This window comes from Anomalospiza imberbis, chromosome 6 (genome assembly GCF_031753505.1).
Source record: "Anomalospiza imberbis isolate Cuckoo-Finch-1a 21T00152 chromosome 6, ASM3175350v1, whole genome shotgun sequence".
In the NCBI taxonomy this organism is placed as follows: domain Eukaryota; kingdom Metazoa; phylum Chordata; class Aves; order Passeriformes; family Viduidae; genus Anomalospiza; species Anomalospiza imberbis.
In genome coordinates, this window is record NC_089686.1 from 31,331,227 (window position 1) to 31,343,920 (window position 12,694).

A 12,694-nucleotide genomic window follows, 5' to 3' on the forward strand; every position below is an offset into this window, starting at 1 on the left:
AGCTTTCATGGGTCTGGATGGAGGAGTACAGAAATTTTAACTGTCACTTGCTCACTTTCCTATTATTTTCTAAAAGTTCTGAAAATAAAATTCGCAGTCCACTTTTTTTTTGAATAATCAAGGAGCAAGATATGAGAAAGTTTATACGGATGTAAAAAAAGATTATTTGGGATTGCATTAAAACCCCCCAAATTTCTAGGCTGTGATAAACAATAACTCCTCCTTGCTGTGATACAGATGTAGCTCACATAGCTTGGGGATGGATCAAATGGAAAAATTACACTGACTCACAATAAAAGTTCTGCAAAGAAAATTTGAACTTGCTACATTTGTATTTATTTTTTAAAAGTAATATTCCAGTTTATATTACAAGAGCAAAAAGGAACAGAGGTTAAAACAATCTGTCTCTCCAGAATATTTGAGAGCTATGTCTTACCTTTCTGTCTAGTAATATCAATAAGGTTTCTGGCTAAAGCAATTGGAAAGAATTAATGTGCAATTTACATCTCATATGGGATAGAATTCTCAAATTCATTAATCATAATTTTATCATATGGCATCACAACTGAGCACTGTTGAGATTTTTGATTCATATAATGATGAATTTTCAGACAATATTGTGTTCCTTTTATTTCAATTTTTGTAATTCCATTTTTGAGGTGTAAGGACACATTAAATTCTGTATTTAAGAGATATACTCTCAATCTTTGCTTTGTATTAGTCCACTGTTCTATACAGAGAAGTTAAAAATCATGCTATATAGATGTAACATAAATGTATTTATTTCTCTAAACAAAGGTGTAAAAGCCAACCCATGCATTAAATATATGTAAAAGTCTGAAAAATATATATTGGATAAGATTATACATAAAACTATTGGGTACTGTGCCAAGCTTTTTAATAACACGCTTTAGGAGTGACTAGTATGGAATAAAGTCAGCAATGACACTAGTTACAAGAGTAGTCATGAAGAATTTCTTTTTTAAGGTTAAGGACAGGGTTTTGTGTATTCAGTTAAGTTTATTTCTAGACAATTACACTTAATGGATGAAGTCTTGCTGAACTTCTCTCTTTAGGATATGAAGGACCTTGAATGTTCCTTCAAAAACAGATGCTCATGAGGGACACGATTTCCATTTTTATTGTTAATTTGTTTCAACTTCAAATGAATGAGGAGGCTAGAATTTGGGTGTTAAGTTAGATTTAGCAAATAAAAAGGAGAAAGAAAACTATGTGTACAATGGCAAGAACTTACTGAATGGATCTAAATCCTATGGTAGGTAATTTGATCTAATTTTTGCAGAAAGGCAAATGCCAGATGTTTGCTCCACTTTGATCTTAATAACACTTTAGGCTGCAGACAATAAGATTGGTTTAAAATTTATTGTCTCTTTGATTTCTCTATTCTAATGCTTTTTAAATTCTTTACACAAGACAGATCTATATATAGGCAACTGGGGTGGCATCAGAAGCATTGTGTACTTAAGACATTCTTGAAAACCTCAGTATGGAGCAGTGTTTGCTTTTTTATGCATCAAAACAAAGCCAGATTTTATACAAGCAACATTCAATTTTCATTTTATTATAATGTCTCTTTTTATTTTGCGTATGAAGTTCTGTCGCATCTGTGGCACAGCTCCTTATATGCTTTTATCTTTCAATAACCTTATTAAAAGTCAAGACAATATATTAAATCAACATTAAGCAGCAGGAGTTGAAATTTAAGCTAATCCATTCCTTTGCATTGGGAGTGTAATCTATGTAGATCTCTAATTTCACAATTTAGTTGTTTTTAGTGTTCTTTTTGTACAGAATATGCTTTCTAAAAGGAGAGCTGCTGCACCAGTGAAAAATTCTGAGGAACCATAACATCCAAGAAGTGTCCAACTTGCCTTTGATCTGGATCTTTCCATTCAAGGAGAACATTGCTCTGTCAATGGGAGTTGAACTCATCTTAGAGCTGCTTTTTAAGTTGTCTTAGGTTTCTCCCAGGATATCTTGTATATTCACTACTACTGAGAAATGGTGAAAAGCAAGTAAGACTCAGGACAAACAGTAGAGCAAGAACAATGGTTAAAAGGAAATAGAAAAAAAAAAAAAAAACAAACCAGGCAGAATGTCTTATCACGATTCTCTGGCATAGTTTGTACCCATTGGTCCCCTAGATCCATGCATGATGTCTCAACAATTGGTTTCACTCTGCTCAGCTCAGTAGTCTGAAAGTTCAAAAAGTCAGAGTCAGTTTTTCTCTGAAAGAAATTCTGAACTTTGTCTGGTGATGAAAATGCCATCGCCCAGCTAACTGAGAGAACAGCTACCCTGGCAGGTTTTCTAAAGCTGTCAGCCTTGATCAGAAGTCAGCAGGCTCCTCACTCCTGTACAACTAAGTTCAGTTCTTGCAACAAATTCCTTCCTTCAGAACCAAATATTTTAGTTCATTACCAGGGACAAAACATTATACACAGATGCACAAAATGTTCATCTCTTTCTATCACATAGGCTAAGTGAGAAGACTTGCAATTAATTCACCTCAGGAGAGAAGCTGGGTAAAACAAAAGACTCTTCCAATGGGAATTGTTTGAATGCATTTTCACATCTTTTTTTCCTTACCATTGCTGTAACTACAGAGGAAAAAACATCTTTATTTATCACTATTACATTGAAATAGTGTTTGCATAATTCCAAGGCACATTTTGCCAGTCCTCTCCTTGCCATGATATACAACCTGTGTCATTTGAGAAGGGGCCATTTGAAACGACTGGACAAGTATGTCACAAAACACAGGGAGGTTTTAATGGTAATTGATTTCAATGCAGAAGCACTGATTTTCTAAAAGGAAACTAGTTTTCTATAAAGGCATGATGTTATGAGACTGAAAGTCTTTTGCAGCACTGGCTTTTGTGCATCATAGCTGAAAAGTGTACAAATACTACACAGTGAAATTTAATGGAAGACACACAAGGAAAGATTTTAGCTTCGACATTTATCTTTACCAACACATAGAACCACCTTGATCTGTTTTACTGTTGATGAAAAACGAAGGTAGTGTCTATTTCACAGGAGAGGATAGGAAGTAAGAGTCAGTGTGATGGATGGTGAAAAGAAACAGAGGGAAAGAGCGAAGAAATATGAGCGTCAGGTACTGATCTCAAAGATGAGGTCTAGTCTGCTGTCAGAATGTGTCTAAATAGCTTATTAATAACAGGAGAGATGTACTGGCATTAGTGTGGAAGGAGGAGTGTACTCAGTTTGTACTGCATTGTCAGAAGTGAGCCATCTGCATAGAGTTTATATTTGTTAGCTATAAATAGACTACGCAAGTACAAATCAAGCACAGATCAATTCCTGTGAAAATATTCACTTAATTCATGGCATTTATCCAGCAGATAACACAGCAACAATCTCCACCATCTCTATCGAATCTCAAATTCACTCACAGGGGGCATAGCTGCACTTCAGTGTGGCAAAAAAATCCCAGAGAAGTTTTAACCTCATGAACTTGTTACAAGTAATAATTTAATTGCAAATGCTTGACATTTATTCTTGATTAATATTAGTCAATGGGTGAAACAAACCCCACTTTCTCCCACAGGGAAAAATGAGAGTTACCAGGGAAATCTTTTAATATTCTGTAACGATTCTAAGTGCACCAATGTAGGATGATGTAATTTTGCCTCACCAGTTCTATTCCTGTTTAACCAGTCAATTCCAACAGCAGCTCAATTTCCATCAGGGGCTGACATGCTGGAAAAAGGAAGACCAAAATCACTTATTGAGGTGACATTCAAGAGTTTATGTTAAGGGGAACCCCTGGAAAGTGGGGTACTTACATCTTATTCTTGCTGGCAAAGGATTAAATTCAGGGAGGCCTGCAAGACCAGAAGTGCATTGACAAGTTCAACAACTTGCTGCTGAAATCTCTCCCTGTCAATGTCAGTACAAGCAGCATCTCCTGGGAAGTAACCTGATTTATTATTACATGCCACATATTTTAATGATATTTAGGCAATGCTTCATTAATGTTGCAGGTCTTGCTTGATTTAGGCACCTATGTTTCATCTCCAGTGACTTGCAATAAGTAAGTTTTTCTTTGATTTATTATTTCTTTTCCAAATAAAATCAGAGTTTGGCAATACTAATTAGTTTTGGTTCTGGAGTTTTCAGATTTCAGAGGCTTCAATAATTCAATTTGCTGATGAACAGCATACTGCCTGATAGCTACGGAAATAGGTTCTCCAGTAACCTATGGATTGTGCCTCTAGGAATAAACTAATCATTGGGTCTAGTCAAATGAAATGCTACAAAGGAGCTACAGACTGTAACCTTCCCTCAGGGCTCATTGTTGGTGCAATGATGAGAAGTGTACACCTACAGTATTCATTTAGGTCAAAACAGCCTGGAAGTTGGGGTGGCAGCTTTAAATTTTCCAGCTTCAGCCTTAGTCGGTTCGTCTTTGCATAAAACCCTAACCTTACAGCACAACTTCAGACAGGACTGGTTTCATGCAGAGGACACAAGTGCCAAAGCCTGTGTGTAGGGCACTGTTTGACATCCATAAGGTAAGGCCTGGAGTGCACATTACGCTCTGAGCTGGGATCGGATGTTACACCCCGAGGCACAGGTCAGCATGTCCGTCATGCACAGACGAGATCGTCTGCACCTCTCGGTTGGAGAGGGATGTTATTTTCTTAAGGAGCAGGATGTTATTCCTAGAGGTCTGCCCCTTGGTAGGGTCAAGAATAATATTTTATGGTTAATGTTTATGATTAATTTTGGCTGTGGCCTTTCCTTTCAGAATTTGTATGGTGTCAGTTCAAGTTGGTAAGGGGAAAGCTTGACAAGGTTAAGGCGTGAACCGTACACTCACTTTTCCTTCCAAAGTAAATACTACAACAACAATGCACATGGGAACCAAGCAGCACATTCCTAAATCAAACCAGAAGATTCATACAGGGAACTAAAACAGTAGGGTCCAAGAGAGTGGGTTTTACCTTTTTGTTTTTTTAGTCCGAAGGATACATTTTCAGAAAGATGCCTTGAGAATTAGGTCAAAATAATCCCAGGAGCAAAAAGGGCAGTTTGGCATCAGATTTCTTGTGCTCACATTATTGAAAAATTAATATTGTCTTCACCCCCATTTTCTCAAAAATTCTGCTGAATTAAGGTGACTGATTCTCAGCTGTTTAATGCTGTTTCAAGGAAAGAACACGCATCTCGATGTTATCCAAGTTTACGCTGATTCTTACTTTTGGAAAATATCCCAATCAACTTTCCAACTTTGAATAGGATCTTTAGATTCACATGCAACTTGTTCTCTTTTTAAGTATGTGAACTCGGAAACTGTTTTCCTTTCATGTTTTTTATTAATATAATAGTTTCTCAACAGGCTTGCAAGTGGACTTGGTTTGCTATTTTAGAAGACACTTAAGACCAGAAGAGATGGGAAACTTTTTTTAAAATCTCAAGGTGTTTTTGTTGCAGGGACATAGCATATGGTCCTATAGCTTGCTATCTGTGGCAGTGTCAGCAAACAGACAGCAATGAGGAGAAAGAAGTACTCCTGTGATATTGTGAAAACCTCCAAAAAGATACTACTGTATGTAAGCAATAAAGACAACTTCAGAAGTCTATGCATGAAGCAGTCTCAGAAACCCATCTTGGAATTGCATCACCATTTTGGAGTGTTGGAATGTATCATCCAAGGTGCATGCTGGGGAAGATCATTGTATGAGAGTTTCTGATGATGACTTTAAATCTGGAAGAGATGACAAAATTCTGGCCTTGGTCTTGTTTGTTACTCATTTCTAGGAAATAATTTTTGTAATCAAAGAATATATCTCACAACGTGCTTTCCTTTAAAATTCTGAGCAATTTAAAAACCTTTCAAATCTTTAATATCACTGAACTTCAGACCCTAAGGGGTCTGAAGGGAGCAATGTGACCTATAATTAAAACCCTACCATGAATGCATAGCCTTTTCAGAACATTTGCATTACACCACTGTACTTCTCAAAGACAGCATTGCTACGGCTGCTATGAATCACATATAAAATGAGCACTGTCAGCCTTCATAAACCCTTCAATGGAAATCAAAGATTCTCAAAGTAAAAAACAAAGGGGCATAACACACTTGTCTGATTCACAGTCAATCAACAGCCAAAAGTACTGCTACAGATGCTGCAAGGGAGACTGGCAAAGAAAACTTTAAAACATCACAATGTTCCCATTTTTGAGGTTAATAAGAGAAGCAACAGATAAAAAATATCGACCTCAGAATTTAGAAACATTTTCCTTGATTCACACACATGGTCCTTTGGAGCTCAACTGTTTATGGCCATTTCTGGGTTAAGCTTTTTGTAACAAGTTGATTTCAAGTTTTACTGCTCATCTACTTATATATTTGTAGAACTCTCAATAGTTGATTTACATTGTCTTGATTAGTTATGAATCATATGGTGGAGTTTTGTGCCTGACTCTGTGACTAATTGAATCTGAAATGAAAACTTGTAAGTACTAACATAAATACTTACAAGTATGACCAAAAATATGGCTGAGAAATTTAGAGATCAATTACTGGAGCAATTCCAAATGGCTTAATCATTTCAGTCTTGAAATCTGCAGTTTGAATAAATGTTATAATTAGAAATGAACAAATATTGGAGCTTGAAAAATGCACATGAATCTAGCAATAGTTTCTTAAACAGGGAGGGAGAAAGAGGAAGAAAAATTTACAAAGAGGAAACAATGCAAAAGGGAAAAAAAGAAAGAAGTCTTAGAAGTCTTTTAACACACTGTGACTGAAAATATTATTCCTCACTCACCCCTCACATTCTTTTTAAGAAGCTGCAGAGGGTTTTCATGAAGGCCCAGCATGCCTAAACAAGTTTCACTCAGAAAGAATAAGTTGTAAAAGTTAAATCACCACTCATTCCTTTTGAGCCTGTCTTCAGCTGTGATCTGTGGAGCTCTAGTTTCTCTTTTCAGGCGTAGATAAAACAGTACTGTAAGACCAAACTTGAAAACCTCTAACTTTTCCCAAGTGTGTGGGAATTGCCTTTATAAGAACAGCATTTCTTCAAGCACCAGTCTGTACAGTAAATGACCTATGAGCAACCCAGGAACTGAAGCCCATACACCTGTTCATCCTCCATCCTACAGGAAAGATCTGGCACGTTCACAAATGTGTCAAAGATTGTCCCTAAGAAGCAAAAAGCCCTAGAGCAAATAGACACAATGAAACGTAACAGTTACATAGAAAGCAAAACCAAGACTTGCAAACTGTTTTCAACACTTTTTTTGATCCTTACCAAAAACCTAGCATGCCTGGCTTTGAGGCTTGCAATTTTTTTGCATCTGGAATCCCTTGGTTTGTTGACTTAACAGTAGCGGCATTCTCAAGAGCAAGGACGGGGCTTTGTTTGACCTACTGTATTCATCAATATTTGCATTGCTAATTTCATTATTTTGTAAAGGACCTTGGGATTTGTCTCATGAAAGAGGTTACACATAGAAATCCCCAGTCTGCTTTGATTAAAGTTTTCTGCCCAATACATCTCAAATGCTCATTTGCTTTTAAATTATTTCAATAACTACAGTTATCCAGCTTTTACGGTTGATTTTGCACTAGCTGTGCTTTCCTGAACAATGCATATATGAACATTTCATTATAGATTGCTGAAGTACAGACATTAGATCTATGACTGGATCAATATCTTTTGCCATATCAACAAAATAGTTTCTCTTAGAGATATATATGCATACATATTTAAAAATATATACATATGTATAATATGTATATATATGTATCTGCATATTTATATAAAATAATTTAAAATTTGCCTGCTTTTATTTCCAGATTTAACTCCTGGATAAATGGCTGTGATACTTACAGACATGAAACAATTCATCTCTGAAATTATTTAATTGTATAGATCTAATCTCCCATTTAATTAGAGGCAGAAGCTTGCTTTATAGTATTTTAAATCAGTCTATCATAAATTAATTCTGTATTTATGAAGTAAGATTTTCAACAGCCCCAGAGCTGAAATACATTAACAAATAATAAATAATACTTCATCATAGAAAATAAGATTTATGTCTGATAAGAGCTTTGTGTGTTCAGAGGAGTAGCATTTATTTTAGACCTTCAGGATTGGTCTCACAAATTTGGACTTCTGTTCAACATGTATGTTATTATTCTTGGAAATAAATTCACTTTATCTGATGTATTTTCATCCCTGCATGTGGTATTTTTATCTCAGAATAACACAGGCACAACTGTATGGCAAATACTGTTCTTTGGCTAAAAACATCCTGCATTCAAAGAAGCATAAAGAAAGCTCAAGAACTTCAGGCCCCAGCACTTCTTTTGGACCCAAGGATTAAATTCAGGTTCTTAATGAACAAGTTAGTTGCTAATGTGAATAAACCATCTGACATCCTGGTGTATCAGGATTCCAAACAAAAATGCTTATGAAGTCCCTCTTTTCAGCAGCACACCATTTTTTTGTCTTAGAGGATCATGAAACTAGACACTAAATAATATGAGAAGGAACAGAGAACAACTGTCTATAAACTGGATTGCTTTGCTCAGTAACTTTTAATTAAGATGATGTAACTAATTACATACTGCTTAACTGTTCAGTGTTTATCTTGATATTTCTAACATGCTCATCATTGTGGCATGTAGTATGTCTTTATGGACTCACAGAATGGTTTGGGTTGGAAGGGACTTTAAGATGATCTCATTCCAGCTCCGCTGCCATGGGCAGGGACACCTTGCACTAGACCAGGTTGGTCATAATTCCTATGTGTCCCCTTCTACAGAAAACTGACTGCAAACAGGTCTTCATATTTGGTTAATGTCTGCACCTTGGTGATTTTTTTTTGGCAATATATCTTCAATTCATCTATGCAGCTGAAATCATGGATTAATTTTCTTTTTCATGATGAAAAATGCATATTTTCAACCCAAAATCATGCTGCTGCAGATTTGCTGAGTTTGTCCACTCCCTCTTTTAACCTGTTGTGATTTTCAGGGTCTGTCATAGATTATATTTGCTCTTAATCTCTTTTGGCATGATCACTCCAACCTCTGCTTGGCTAAGGATAAGGATTTTCAAACAAATACATTAATAATTTTTCCAGAAACATCTAAAACCAAATCATAGTCTCCTGGTTTTAAATTTATGTGATGTGTGAAGCTAAAATCCCACTCAAAACTGCCTAAAATACATCTGTCTTTGGAGAGTTGCTGAGCATCCCGCTGAAGATGCTTCCAGTTCCTGTAGTCCCCAAAATGGTCAGTTGCTGAATGAAATCACAGCATAGTTTTCTACTGAAACTGTAATTGCTTTCTATTCTGGCTAGAGAAAAACTGGAAAAAAATACACTAATGACAGTAAAGTTTCCTACACTATCAATATAGTTACACAAGTAACAGTAAAATCTAGACAAAATTATAATTCATAATTTTTTTCTTCCCCTAAGAAACAGAATACAAATATTAATGTCTGGAGACATGGAGGATAGAAACCACTGAAATTCTATTTTCTTATGATTTTTTGGTTAGTATGGTCTGAGTTATTGAAAAGCTCTTCAATAGTATACATCTGGAAATGTGATGAGTTGCCTAAAGTGGGATGAGAACTAAAGGAAATCTACATCTTCAGACGTGTGCAAATTGTTTCAGATTCACCCCCCACAAAAACACCTTCAAGACATTGACTTCAGTAAGGTAGATATTCAAATTCTTTGCAGATCTGAGAAATAAGCTCTTTTTTAACAAGCACACTGAACCTGGGATATTAACTGTATCAGTAAAACAGTGTAAATAAATAAGTTATTTAGATAGAATTTTTCAAACAGAGAAACCTACAGTATCCCAATAATATATTTTGCATACAAAAAGGACAGTTGAAAAAAATATCAAAAATACTGAGGAGGAAAATATAGTCTTTTATTTACAGTCAATGTCTCCTTAAGAATTTAGTTCAAAAATAAATACTCCATCCCACTACAATAACTTTTACAAAGTCAGTCATAGCACATCTTGGTTTTTGAGAAAATTATACTTTCAGATACACAGTAGAAACACACACACACACACATAATTACAACGTGGAGCAGGGAAAAAGCACCTGAATCTATTTAACTTATTATTTTAAGACATTTGTAACATATTTAATCAGGAACTATTCCAAGGAATTTAATTCTGAAAACCAAAAAAGCTAAACCATATTAATATTCCATTATTTTTGCTTTGCATATTGTAGGATGATAAATGCAAAGTTGATTTCAATTCAAAGGACAGCAAATATATAATTGCTGAGTGTATTTGCAAACATTCAAGCAAAGCTATGATTTTATTAAAGCAAATCCAACATGGCCATCAGAGGCCTAAATGCTGTTATGTCTGTGAAACTTGCTAGGTACACATAGAACACTATCAGCATTGCAAGAGAATTTACCATTTTGCTACATCTTCAAAGAGAAGTTAAACAGCCAAAGAGGCCTCTCTTTTAGATAATTTTGTATCATATGGAGAGAAAAGAGGGAAGCATACCAACAATAATAATGTTCAACAGTGCAAATATTTAACTCAGAATGATTGGAAAGGAAAAAGAACGCAAATAGCTAAATGAAGGTTGAAAATCATACTATCATTCTATTAAAAACACTTTTCCAATCAAGGTCAGGCCTTGATTTTTCATGTAATATTATTTCTCCATTTTTGCTTCCTGCAACTTCCAAATGTGGCAAAGCTTTCAGTACAGTGAGCTTTTGTTCTTGAGGCTGATATAGCCCCCACCAAAAATAGTGTCATTATACATCTGTATTTCTTAAAGTATATAGTTCTGTTATTCTTGGGGAACATATAGTCAGTCATCATCTGGGCATTCACAGCTTTGCTGAACGCACCTAGAAGAAACAGTGCTTTTATCAACTCTCTGTGCAAAGTCCTTATCCAGTCCCATCTGACACGGAGCATGAGTCTTCTTTGTAACAGGTATCACAGGTTTCAAAACCGATGCAGTATGACAAGCACATTTCATTTGACATAGCTTTTCTGAACTCGACCCCTAAAAATCTGTTCCATTTTCCTCTCAAGTCTCTCCCTTTTCTGAGCTATATGGAGATGAAAGTGTGTTGTTCAGGCTACATGCCTGATGAGCATACACACAGATTATTTCACTTGACTACAGTAGCACTCAGGTCCCCTTAGAAACTTGTCCAAGAAAAGCTGGCTTGATTGTCTGATATAATATAATCTTTTAATTAAACAAAGCCCAAACAAACCCAAGCAAACTTGACTTCAAAAGAAAATCCATAAGGAAAATACAGCGAGGTTTATATTGTTGTTTCAATGGCACTGAAATGTTTTCATTCTTTACAGTCCTTCTAAAACCCACTGGACTGTAACACAAAACAAAAAAAAATGAATAGAATGAGAAAAAAGTATTTTTTTATGTGGAATGGAATCAGTTTTATTTATTCACTTTCCTGTCAGATATGAAAGAAGCCTAGAATAGAACTGTGAGCTTGTTCTGATTAATTACAAAAAGGTATCCTTCCATGAAAAATCTAGAAGATACCCACAAATAGAAAAAAAGAATTGTAAGAAGAAGAACATGGCTTTTATCCAGTTTATAGTGATTAGCTGCTATTGGCAATACACCCCCAAAACTACTTTACACCTAAGAAGTATCAGGCGCTGTACAGTATCTATGTTAATATGCTGAAAACCGATGCTCCAAGCTGTAGGAAATAGTGCTATAATCTTACATTGCTACCCAGTTTCTGCAGTTTCTATAACATACTGTTTGTGGATGGTTGCTCAGGATGAGCATTTGTTCAACAACAATGGATTGTGTTTACGGCATGGCAAATGAGACAGTAAAAGTACTGAACTATAAGCTTGGCCCCCATGGGAGAAGTCTAGAGAGAAAATGTACTATTTAAAGTACTCAAATGCATAGTTCAGAGATTGAAAAATAATCTTGTGGAAGATTAAAAAAAAATAAAATTATCAACCAGTGAACAGATGTAACAGGTCCTCTTTCTACAGTCACTTGAACTTCTATAAGGCTGACATTTGTCAGTACCAATATAGTACATAAATCTCAGCCTGTCAGTACTCTTCAGGTCTTTGAGTTGACCAAATACATTACGGTTCAATGTCTATAACAAAAACATCCTAACATTCTTAGTATTATTTTGTGCCACAGTTAACTTCTAATTGCAGTGAAGATTGTAGTTATCAGCAAGGACAGAATTTGGTCCCATCATTTGGCCCTATGATACAAGTACTAGATTATGATTAAGAAAGGCTGAGAAGGCAGATGTTGTGGCAGCTAAGCTCATCTTACCTCTAGGAAAATATGAATGTTCCTGCCAGGACAACACTGGGAAACCTGAAATACAGCTGTCTCTCAGGACTCTGATGATGGATGGCTCTTTCAACAGTTTTTGTAGTCAATATTCTACTGGTCAGAGCACAAAGAGTAGGGTAATATAAGTGTTTCTGTTCATATCAAATAATCATATGATCAGTAATAGGCACAAAATGATGTTCATATACATGAATGCAGCATTTCTGAAAACTGTAGAACCTAATGAGCGGATATATACAACTCTACAAAACTTTTGCTATTTTGGAAGAGTGTTCTAGCTTTTACCCTAATATGGAAATATA

At 35.6% G+C, this 12,694-nt stretch overlaps 1 long non-coding RNA gene across 2 annotated transcripts; it reads right to left on the reverse strand.

The window, feature by feature from the left end:
• Positions 1-350: 350 nt before the first annotated feature.
• Positions 351-8,925, reverse strand: LOC137475616 (uncharacterized). Of its 2 annotated transcripts, none has more exons than XR_010999980.1 (4): positions 8,872-8,925; positions 2,530-2,621; positions 2,151-2,216; positions 351-2,015 (listed from the first exon to the last, which is right to left on the reverse strand). It is a non-coding gene; the product is annotated as an uncharacterized lncRNA (long non-coding RNA). The 2 variants fall into 2 exon arrangements; XR_010999979.1 differs by lacking the exon at positions 8,872-8,925 and adding an exon at positions 6,822-7,731.
• Positions 8,926-12,694: the final 3,769 nt, after the last annotated feature.